The following is a 12,977-nucleotide window of genomic DNA, read 5'->3' as shown; positions in this document are numbered from 1 at the left end:
TATACAAAAAATACAATACTGCTGCAGCAAGAGCTGCCAGTTCAGACCAAACAAATCTTTGCTCTTTGCAGGCACTGTGAAATTTTTCAGGTCTGATTTGCAAATACATGTAATATATGTGAAGTATGTTTGAGGATTTCTTTATCCAACTATAACTATACCATTAGTGATTAAACATGTTGAATAAACATATCTCGAAATTCCTGGAATATCTGACTGATAGAATGTTTGCAGTAAAGGAGAAAACAAGGTTTCCACATCCAGGTACTTTTCAAAAGGTCTGGGTTCTCTGTTTGTGTTTCAGTTTGAAGCTTTTATATTTCTGACTACCAGAAGTAACACAAATATATCTTGTAACTAAGGAAAACTTTTCTCCCATGGAAAAGGTATAAACTTCAAAAATCCAGGCTTCTAAAAACTTTTGCTATAGAAAAAACTTATGTGCAAGTTATTATACCATTACAATAATTAGTATTAGGAAAGGTATAGCCAGATTCATTAACATAGGTGTCCAAGGTGATATTGCCAAATGTTTGTAGATGCTGCTATAAAGGCTCTAGAGTTCATACTGAAAGGTAATTTTGGAAAGTATCAGAAAAATCCTTTGTTTGCTTCTGTTCTTTCTAAATTTCCTTATTAGTTCAAAGGATCTTACACTGACTGAGTTATGGTCCCTGCCATCACTGGTAATACATACCATAACTGGTGTGCTCCCAAAATGTCTGGGGCAGGCAGAGCCTGTGCACAAAAATGTCATGTTCCATGAGTTTCCAGAAAAACACAGGTAGACCCTCCTGGCAAGCATCATCTCAAAAACAGCTTAGCAGCGTTGAGGTGCTGTCTCAAAGATGCAGGGAGGAAGGAGCTCCATCTTCCTCTAAATTTTGGGTCATCATTTAGCACATCACTTTGTGCGTGCTATTGGTCCCTATTCTGGATTTTAAAACACGCGGTTCTACACAGTAATCATATCACCAATAAAAAATTTTACAAAGTGAATATATGAATATAAAAAAAATGTCAAAGCCATCAACAGATGTGTGCATTGCTGGGAATAAGGAGGCTGGAACAGCCTCTGGCTGGGCTGACCACAGTGGGTTGCCATCAGAGAATGCACCAACTGACAGGTTTTAGTCATAGTGGTGCTGGGAGACCTCACCAAGCTGTGCCTTGCTGCTCATTGCTTTACCAATCATATTTCATTTATGTCCTGGTTTAACCAGGATAGGGTTAAGTTTCCCCAGCAGTGGTGGGGAGCTCTAGCTGGATTATTCAGATACCATGTGGATGTCACATCCTGGCGAGTCACATCCTGGCACGGGAGCGCGGGGCGCGTGGTTTTATACATCTGCTCCTCTCACTCCTGTATTGGTAGATATACTTTGCTCTGTTCATTGTTATCACTGTTATTCTTATTGTTGCTGTTTGTTGTGTTGCTGTTGCTCTGTTGTTTTAAACCTTTCCTTATCTCAGTTTCGGGGCTTTGTATTTCACTCCCTTTGTGGGGGAGGGGCAGCGGCCGCGTGGTCTCAGACCCCGGCAGGGGCTAAACCACCACAATTTATTTACTAAGCTGCACCTTCTCCTGCTGCCTAGTCCACTTTCTAGCCTGGAGAGGGGCATATATAGCACTTGTCATAGCATCTAAACAGCAGAAGGCCACTTGAACATCAAGTGGAAACCAAGCCAGTGGGGGCTCTAAAAAAAATGTGGCTCAAGTGCATAGCAAATAAATGCACAACACAGAAATACCTCAGAGGTACGAAGCAGCTCATCACTGCTGGCCTGGCATGGCCAGACCTCAGGCTTCAGCAGTGAGAAGGACCCTGACTTGTGGCCTGAGAGGCCCTAGCAGGCCCTGATGGCCAGACCGGCCTACCTAGGACACCACAGCCGGGACCAAGCTCCCTGGCACAGCCTGGCTCACAGCCCCCGACCCATGGTGTGGGAGGCCCTGCCACCAGCCCAGCCTGTCTAACCTGCTCTCTCTCAGTCTGGACCATGCGTGTCCACAGTGGGTTGCTCCCAGCAGACCACTCAGCTGGGCACCCACCTGGGCCTGCCACCCCTCAACCCCAGGTACAAGGAGTCAAGCTCAATGAAAACTGCTAATAAAGCCTAAATATATTAGTACTCCCTGGTTTCTGGTGCATGTGTGTGTTTAGAAAACTTTGCATGGTACTCATAAAAGCTTTATCATAATTATGGTACACATCAAGTAGATTTTCCAAAGGGTTAGGCATCCACCTGCCTGTACCATAACAACATCACATATAGAAAGTAAGTTAGGACACTTCTTTATACATTTCTTCAGATTGTAGTCTTCCAGTGCACATGTGCCAATGTGGTAACTTACTCTCTCCTCTATACAACCTTTTTGGCTAACTCATGCCCTACATATGGGACCATCTGAAATGTCCACTAAAGAGATGGAAATCAAATGCAGGCAGCAAAATGCAGACTGGATGACAAGCTTGTCTTTTTATTTACAACTTGTAGTATACCATTGTTTTCAAATATACATTTCGGCACTGAATATATTAACATATACATATGCAGGAGAGTTGACAATGAAAGTCATTAGTACCCTCTGCTGGCTGACTTCATAACAGCAGACAATATACACGTCCCTCCTTGGCCTAATGACTTCTGTGCAACCCATCTTCTTAATAGGATCTATGGCTAATTAAGAGAGCTAATTATCCCTCTTAATTTACAAAAAAAAAAAAAAAAAAAAAAAAAATCAAATGAGGTGGAATTATGAAAAGATATTAAAAGTTGGGTGCAGTTTTCTTATCTGGTATGTGGACTACTCAGAATAAAGTTCAGTTTGGAATCTGTTTCAAAGTCATACCAATTCAGCCAGCTGTGCCATGGGACAAGCAGACCACAGTCTCTCTGCTGCTTTACAGGAAGGACGAGCCAAGTCTTTTCATACTGCCTGCTTCCAAGCTTTTAAAAAAGTATGTAAGCACTATGATCTTCGTGCTTTTCCCATCAACTTCTCTTGCTTTCTATAGAAACCAGTCTTGAACACATAGAAATAAGAGTACCATTACAATAGAGATGTGCAGATGGCAGAGCTACCAAAGTCACTGATTGCATTGTAAAAACTACCTGCTTCCCACAGCCAAACAACCAATCCACATCAAGACACCTGGGTGCACACATTGTCCAGCTAAATCCCAGCTTCAAGGTGCTAAAGGAAAGAGCAGTGCCCTTTAATCTGTGGGCCACAGTATCCCATTGTGTTATATCAAGGCACAGAGATACATCTCTGAATCAGAACTTCACAACAAGAAATAAAGGGCTGAACACAGAGGTGTTAAAAGCTAGGGGAGATATACTGACAGCAAGCATTTTGCATTTCATCTTCAGAGGCTGAGACACAAACAAATTCTGCTCTCTCCATACTTCAACTCCAGAGGAAGAGTTTCCCAACTATCTAAATTACTTCTGGATGGCTTGACATATCTGTGATGATAATCAAAAGGAAAGACTATGTAGCAGCCATCATTCTGTAATAAGAAATCACAGCCTGTTATGATCCACCTGGCATCTTTGAAAGGTTTTACTTGAGCATTTTGCTTAGATGCCACTCAATATGTGGAAGCAGCAGACCAGATCAACAACAGATGAAATGACTGAGAAGGAATCCAGAAAACCTTTGCCTCTCCAAATAGCCTTCACAGGTAGTTAAAGTAATTCCTTTCTATAAGTGCTTAAAAGGAGATGTCCTGAGAGGAGTAATGAGAATAAAGATATTTTATATCTTAGCAAGAAGCTAACATGTGGTACTTGCTGACAGAGTTTATGGTAACGACATATGAAACACTGATATGAAACAATGATTTAAGCTTGTCAGGATCATTCAACTTCCAGAGCAATGTAGCAAGATTTTTAAAGACAGGTTATTAGACAACTAGGTTCAGGGCAACAGAAGACAAGAAACCCGAGTACTGTGGCCCAAGAAAGAGAAGGCACTTTGTCTGTCTCTCCAGTATGTACATTTTATTTCAGAAACAAACTTTAAACCTAAATAGACTGTAAATACATTTTTCTTTTATTGATATGATCGTGTATTATACATGTTAATGACAGAAGTACCTAAAGATTCCAAACAAGATCAGGACACATGATTCTAGATAGTGGGCAAGCGCATTTAATTTAAGGCAAACTGACAATCCAGTGAATTCTTAATTTGATGCAAAAAGTAGTATCACTACCCAGAGTTTCAGAAATATCAGAGCATGCTTGTAGCAAAACTATGAACTACACCTTAATCTTGTGCTAAACTGGTGCTTTAGCCAAGATCTACTGCCTTCCTTTAAATGGAATTGCATTATCCAGGTACTAGCAGGCAAGACAGCCACAAGGATTGAAATCTATCTAGCACGTGTGTTTAACTATTCAGATGCCACCCCTCAATCTGCTGATACTCAAATCTGTGCCAAAAAGCTTTATTTAAGGCTAAGTAGAGAAAAAGGGAGAATTGCAGGCAACTTGAAATAAGAGAAAAGTTATTTTCTTATTAATACAGAACACATTTTTCATTAACCTTACTATCATGACTTAGGACTTTTTATATAAATAATTTACAGTAATGAGAGGTCCATGTGGGTGATGTAAATTTGAATATTATAAAAGGGAAAAGCTAAGTCACACATACTTCACTACTACATCGATGGGTTGAAGACCATGTATTTTAAAGATACCTAGAGATACAGGTAGGCACAATGGGAATTAGAAAGAAAAACAATTTATTCATATGAAATCCCTAAAATCAAGGAAAATCACCTGCTGGCCATTTTTAATAACCACTATGTATTTATCTTTTTCTAACAGTTGTGAAAATTATTTTCAAAACTCTATGCCTAACACAATATATCTGTATATCTAGTTTACTTCTGCAAGCCTGTAACAACGTTTCATGTTTTTTTGAAATCCCTTAAAAAACTCAGTAAAATAAATTATTTTCCTGATGTCATGAACTATAGTGACGTCTCCATCAGCTTAACAACTGTGGCCACTATTTAAGAAAACAAGGTTCCATCTGCTTTTCCTAAGTATTAAAGTACCTATTTTTTTAGGGATTTTTGCACTAGTGTCCATAGCTCCCTTTATCATCTGCTATACATGTCACTTAGCATCTTGTTTAGTGGTAAGTTGGAGTAGCTGAAGCAATGACAGAAAGCAGAGATGTAAGTAAGACTGGAGACAGATGAAGCCTAGGATTTTGAACTTGTAGCATGAGTTACAGAAAGCCATTTTAAGGGGATGAATACAATTCCCATTTTAAAGAACTTTCAGTTTTAGAGAATCTTCCAACCTTCAGGTATGTCTTTCATCTTCAGGAAAAAATTACAACTTCCAGTCATTACAACTGGAAAAATGCAATTAGCAGCATAAAAAGCCAAATACTTTTCAGTAATGTAGAGGCTACATCTGCAAAGGACTCCACTGTTTAAAGGCCTTACTATTCCTGCTTAACCATATTCATGTCTAATAAAATTTTAACATGACAAAATACGAGGCTATGCATGATATCACCTACCGCCTGATGCCATTGATCTACCAGCCTTAACTCATGCTTAGTATCAGTAACATTAGTAGACATTCCTACACCATACTTGATACAAAGTTGATTTTAGGGCACGAAATTGAATTAAACCTTGTGCAAAAGGCGGTGATTGACACGACTTTTTGGAAGGAAGTGCTCTCTGTCATATGCAGTAGATCGGAGCATGAATCTGATCCTCCGCTCAGCCCAATTTGGGTCAGGATCTTGTATAAATTTTCCATGCCCTATGACAGTGCCTGTATCACAGAATTGCTGTTTCTCTATCTCTCCAACTGAGGCCATTCCACTTCATATAGCTAAGAAGATATTCCCAGGACAAATGGTAGGAAGAAAATCAAGAGATAATCCAGTTGTTAGAGCACTCGCCTAGCTAGTCCACCAAATACTCATTGGAAATGAAATAACTTTGCAGGAGGAAAAACACAAGCCTGGAGTACCTAATAACAGTGTGTTTGATTAGAGCTCTTCTCCGAATCAGGCAATAAAGACTTTTTAGAATGTACCCCATTGAATGTCCTAGCCACTAGTTTAATGGAGATCTTTGTATTTAGATTTTTCTCATTATGTAGGATTGACCCCAGCTTTAGGAGAGGGTTTACCGCTGAGCAGCGTTAGATGTTTTCTTCTATTTTAGGCTTAACTATCTAATTATCTGTCGAGAACAGGAATCACAGTTTTATTCCCTTCCTTGGCATATTCTCTACTGCTTAGTTAAGACAGCTCTTTGCTCAGATTGTTGGATGCAGTGAATGCTCTGCTTTGGCGTCAAACTCCAGCCTTTGCTAGATAAGCCAGTTACTATTCAGACTAAGCCTGATGGTTGCAAAGACATGCACAAGCTGCTGGAATAGTCTGCTGTACTGAAGAAGAATTGCCCATGGATTGGGAATTGTGTCTAAATAAGGTATAAAGACTGAATGATCTTCACATCAGTGTCATAACACTTCAAATAATTCACTGAATTCCTGAACATGTTTCATTGGAGAATATTGTATGTCAAATATGTTTCAGTACAATATTTAAGAACTTGATCTAAAATCCAAGCAAGGAAGAGTATCACAGCAGACAGTATTTTTGTGTAGTTCTGACCAAATTAAGCAGCTGCATTCCGCATTTCTAAAATAGCTGTAATTAACCTTTAATCCAAATTTAATAAAGGCAATAATTTAATTTATATAGCTGTTCATATGCAAAATATTGTGCAACACTGGTGATTGCAAATCCTCTATGATGAGGTGTACATTTACAAACGGGCTTTTAAGCAACATCCTGCAGAGAAGTACATTTCAGTTTATATCATAATGAGTTCAAGGTAGAAATTACCAAATTCCATGTGAGGCTACTGTCCAAATTGCTTAGTTAAAACTGCAGATTGTGGATCCAGGCATACACCTGCTTGCGCTTCAGAGTAGGAATTTCACAACAGTAAACACTCAAAGGTTTTCCCATTTTTGTTCTGATAACAGTTTAGATTCAGCTTGCCTAGAAAAACAGACAGTGAGGAAGGCTTGGCAAGCCCTTCAATGACAAACTGTATTCCATTTGAGAAACAAATTAAAGATTATGTAGCAGTGACCCTATTTCACATACCATGTTCACCAAAAAAAAAACAAAACAAAACAAAACAAACAAACAAACAAACAAACCACTATAGTTCCAAGAAAAAGGATCCACATGGCATTACAAAAATTTGAGATATGTGAATTTTCTGACCCGAGCCATTTCTCCTGGGAACAAAAGGCATATTGTTTGTGGGGGAAGGAATAGGGACTGTATCATTGCAAGAGAATTTTTCAGCTGTCTATGAGGATAACAAACCAGGTCTGAGAAGCTGCTTTCCAGGGTTTGGAAGCAATGACCGAGAAGGGCATTTGACAAGAGGAAATATTTAAGGTAGAAAATGAGAACATGAAGAAACATGCAAACAGTTTAAATGCCTCTGTTCAATCACTCCTTGTAGTGAGTGCAAGGCTCTCAAACAAGAAATGGTGCAGCAGAAATTCAGCTGTTAAACACCTCTCCTATGCATAACATAAAGAGTTCAGACACCAGCTCACCAGCACACTGCCAGTGCCAGCTGGGCATAAAAAGAAGCAGCAAATGAGTGATTGCATCTACCAGACCTCTACAACTACCCAGCAGCAAAGTTGAACAATGACTCTGAAAAACTGATAATTTAGGGCATGAGCCTTCAGGGGCTGGCTAAGAAAGTTAAACTAAAAGTTTAAAAAAAAAAAAAAAAGGAAAAAAAAAAAAAAAAGGTCAAATATCCCAAAACACATTTAATCTGCATTTCAAGTGTTGGTGAATATGTTGGGAAAACCAGCAAATTGTGCTATGTAAAATATGTGTTTCAGCATTACATATTACTGGAGCTGGTCGCATGTACTGACTTTGGCAAAAAGCGTTTCACCCCACCAGGCCTCACAGAACCGGCCTAGTATACATACTGGGTCTCATTCATCTCTGAGCATTACTAAATCCGGAGAATTATACTTGCACGCTCAGTAAAGGGCTGAACATGGGCCATAAAGAGCTTATTGAAGACCCCAGCTACAATGCAATAACCAAGGTTAATGCAGTTGCTGTTACCTATATTACTCACAGGGTCTAAGTGGCAGTGATACATGGGGTACAAAGAAACTAAGTTAGTATCCAGGATAAACATGTACTGCTGTGCTGGAGGAAAATAAATCCACATCTTTTTACTTGTAAATTGAAAGCTTTAGATATGGAAATTAGGGAGAAACGAGAAATACCAGTTACTGTCACTTTGCAGAGTAGAATTGTTCTTTGCTTTTATTTATTTCAATATCTTCTTCTCCCATATATATGTCTGTCTTAAACACACAAAAAATACCTGCATAAGAAAGATCTCAGACAGCAGATCTCACTTCGCATCTCATTATTTTTTGTCATATCTGCCGTATCTGCAACATTCAAATAACCCTTAGAAGAGACTCGTTTTGGCAAGCAAAAATGAGAACAGTAAAACTTTCTACATTCTATTTTTCATCTAAAATAGAAAGGTTTCTCAGACTCATTTTCATCTTTCTCTTCTGTTCTGCCTAACAGAGCGTAAGGAACTGAAAGAAGTAATACCTCAAACATTCATTGACACAGAAAACCTGAAGAACAAGCTGTGGCCTTTGGACTAGTCTAAGGAATGTCACCCAAGGAAGCAGGAGTGTATCGAAGTATGCACTCTCCACTCCCTTGCAGTTGCATTGACAAGCTCCTTAGATAAGCTTCAGAGGGGGAGACATGGACTAAACCAGGTGTTTCCCCTCAAGCACAAGTGCTGCTCTGTGGCTCTATTGTGTAAGCCAGACACCATGCTTGCCTTGCCTAATGACTTCGTACCTTCGCCATTTGAAGTGGTAACAAGAACTGATAAGAGTTGATCATTTCTGGGATGACTGATAAGATCTCTGGGAACAGAGTAAAAATCAAAGCTGGGCAACTGGAGGACATGATGCACCTTTTTTCCTCGTCCTCATGGAAATAAATTTGTGGAATACTTGCCCCTCTTCATCTAATATGCTAATCAGCTAATAAGATGAACTTAAAAGGCGAAAGAAACTTTGCTGTGTGTGCACCTGTCGGAGTCACCATTAGCCGGGATCCTTATTTCTCCGTGCGGGAACAGAAACGACGCAACACCAATGTGATGATCAGGTCGTCCATCTTTTTTATTATTATTTTATTATTATTATTCTATTCCTTTTCTGGTTACATTTATACTCTACTAAGTTCCGTACACGCACTCATCTATCTTCTAATAGGCTACAGGTCATCTACACGCGCTGTTCACGCGCCTCTACAAGCATTTGCATTGGTTAATTGCAATTAGCACGTAAAGCCCAAAACTTGCCAAAACTCCCTTATCTCATACCCTGTTTTGCTCAGACTTGTGTGCTTTTGCTGCCCACAGGTGTTTCTCACTTATCTGCTATCTTGTGTGTTTTTGCCAGCCTTATTTTGCTGGCCTTGTCTTCGTCCTTGCATTCTTCTGTCTGCACTAACTTTCTCCCAGCGCGGCCTAGACTCCTACATGCACCCACCACCCAAGACTACCAGACCTGAGACAACGCTGGATCAAGGGGTGGTAATATGGATCTCTTCAACTCCCTTTCCTTTCCTTTCCTTTCCTTTCCTTTCCTTTCCTTTCCTTTCCTTTCCTTTCCTTTCCTTTCCTTTCCTTTCCTTTCCTTTCCTTTCCTTTCCTTTCCTTTCCTTTCCTTTCCTTTCCTTTCCTTTCCTTTCCTTTCCTTTCCTTTCCTTTCCTTTCCTTTCCTTTCCTTTCCTTTCCTTTCCTTTCCTTTCCTTTCCTTTCCTTTCCTTTCCTTTCCTTTCCTTTCCTTTCCTTTCCTTTCCTTTCCTTTCCTTTCCTTTTCCTTTCTTTCTTATAGACTTATAAGAGACCTCACTGCTTATTATACTTTTCCAAGTTTAAATTGTTCTCTACCGCAAGTAAAACATTTTAACCAGTCATTTGGTGTCATTTCACCTTAATTTAACCCAAGGGGATCACAAAACCATTGCGATTCTCTGGGCTTCCAGTTCAGGTTGTGACACAGAGAGACTCTGCCTAGATTCTAGTCACAGCTGCTTTAATTCAGAATTTATTTTCCCCCTATAGCAAATTTTCTAACCCATGTCCAAATTTTTTCGTTAAGTCAACAAGCAGACTTGACAGAGTTGAAAGGCCAATGTCATCCCTAGCATATAGAGTCATACATACACACATCCCTGGCATATACATCAGCATGGCTGTTAATGTTGACACCAGCACTTAATTTGGATGGGCCAAACTTGTCTCCAATACCTGTTTTGACAACCCATCCCAAGAAAAGAATTGTCATCTTGTCAGGACAAGTTGTTGCAATAGCTAATAAACCAAGGCTTGGTTTCCATAATATGGAGAAGAGCTAGGCAGCTAATACTCCCCCATGGAGATACTCTATATCACCTTTCACTAGTGTGAGAAACCTGGCCCAGAACGTTTTGCTTCTGTGGGGTTATTTAAGCATAATGCTACAGTTCACCAAACATTTTACTCTCTATTCTCATAACATTCAATTAGGAGCATCAGGAATAGAACAAACTGAGAAGTGAGTCAATCTAACCTTTTATCCTGTTTTAAACACCAAGACTTTAAATGTAAAAAAAAAAAAAAAATTACTTCCAGCAGCAGCATGGTCAGGAGCAACAAGCCCATGACAGACATCCAGCACCTGCCCAGTCATCAGATGATGATGGCAGGCCATTAACTGGGCAGTTCTGCTATTATACGTGACAGTAGAGCATTCCTCATGGACTGTAAAGCTCCAGGCCTGCCTGCTCAGGTTTAAATTTTGCATATATGTTAAGTTCTTTGCCGAAACAACATTACAGTCAAACATGGAGCTGGTTGGGCGTTCTTTTAGCTGCTTTTTCATGTGGAAATACAAATAGAGGTTGCAGACCAGAACTAACTGGGAAATACTTCCCAGATCCAAGACAGATTGAGTACAGGACAAGCAACTACCTGGGTTTGGCAGTACAGGGTATGAATTCCTAGCCTCACTCTGGAAGAGCAGAACACCTGGTTTTCTCATATGCTATGAGTGTTCTCTTGCAGACGTCTTTCCTTCTGTTTTTCTGCGGAAAAAAAAATCTTAGAAGACCAAGGTTTCATCTCAGTGTAAAATGGCTAAGATCCTAGATTTCAAGATTTTATGGGGTAGAAAATAAAAAATATTTACTGTCTAGGTTTTGTAAAAAATGATAACATTCTGTGGAGCAGTATGAAAATGTTTCAGTCTTAGAGAAAAAAAAAAAAAACTGTCTTGGCATGGTTTCTAGGATCAGTGTATTTGTATTTATTGTTTTATATTGGCTAGACAACCCACAGTATTTATTGGTTTGAGTTACTTTCACACTGATGAGTTAGCCCTTTTGATGCTTCATCCCAAAAATGGAGATTATAGAGTATTTCGTATTTCCTTTGAGGCTGGAAGGTCTCCCAAGGAATGATACAGTTGTGAATTCACTGGAAATAAAATAATCTGAACTATTCAAGACAATCCTGCTCAACTTCAACAGCTCTAGATTTCCAAACTTGTGCCTTCACAAAATTTTATATGCAGAAAGTAAATACATTATTTGTATGTGCGTAACTTTGGCTGAAGAGTACAAACCCCAGGGATACTACAAAACTCCAAATACTCAGGTTACAAAAAATAATTGAATTTATAAGCTTTTAAGGCTATATTTACTCTGTATTAGTTTTCTATGCACTATCACAGCTCCATATGTAGAAGAATAGGAACCACTCCAGAAGCAGTTCTGATCCAAACCTGTCTGTAACAAGCACTGTGAGCTGCAGCCACAAACTCCGCTCCACAGGTGAAAGACTGATAAGCTGTGACTTCAATTCATGGGTACTGGGTACAAGAAAAATTGATTTTGGACTGGTCTGTGTCAACATATTCTTAGTATACCTTTTTGTTAAGCTTCAGCACATGAAATAAAAACTGAGCTAGTTAAAACCCAGGGTGATAGCTGAACACAGTGAGAAGAGATGTCCACTGTTTGATGAGATTGTTCCATGTACAATAATATGAAGAGGTATAAAATTATATTCGAGCAAAATAGCAGAATGCGGTGCATACCAAAGACTTGGCTGTGTGATCAGATATCTTAGTAGTCTAATGGCTGGAAGGAATCAAGTCCCAAAAGAAGACATGAGAGAAAATCACTAACAGATCATTAACATTCATGCATCAAATGATAGAATCAGAGAACTGGCTTGAAACTCACTGTGCCTGAAGACTGAAGACCACAGCTTTATTTACAAATCACTGAAGAATGGCAGGTTATATCTGCAGTTGTTCTGTAGATTTCTAAGGATCTCTCTCAGTAAAAAGAAGTGTTCAACTGTTTCAGTTTCTCCAAGTGCATGACTATTTATGATGTACAATGTGATAAAGAGTTGCTCATTTCTTACACAGGGAATAGACCCTTCTTTCTAAATTCCAAAAATACCAAGGTTTCTGGGAAATTATTTCCCTGACAACCATCCATCTGACCACCCCAAACTGTGAGATTTTGAGAGGTTTTCTGCTCTATCCAGCAGTGAAATAAACAGACTTTTCAAATCTTTTCTTAAAAAGTGAACAAGAACAGCCCACATCCCAGCAGTTAGAGCAATCAGGTGGCCTTTAGGACACTCCCATTCAAGTCTGGCCTTCTCATTCTCTTACATGTTGTCTATCCTGGAGTGAGATTATATTTCATTAGAGGCATTTCACTTTCTACAAATAGTTATTACACTGTGATGCAATTTGAACTTGAACCCTATATATGAAGTAATACCTTTGCCTCTTTCTTTTTTGTGATTTAGATATGAAAC

The sequence above is a fragment of the Strix uralensis genome, chromosome Z (assembly GCF_047716275.1).
Source record: "Strix uralensis isolate ZFMK-TIS-50842 chromosome Z, bStrUra1, whole genome shotgun sequence".
Classification (NCBI taxonomy): Eukaryota; Metazoa; Chordata; class Aves; order Strigiformes; family Strigidae; genus Strix; species Strix uralensis.
The sequence above is the reverse complement of the archived record's forward strand: the minus strand, read 5'-3'. Positions refer to the sequence as shown.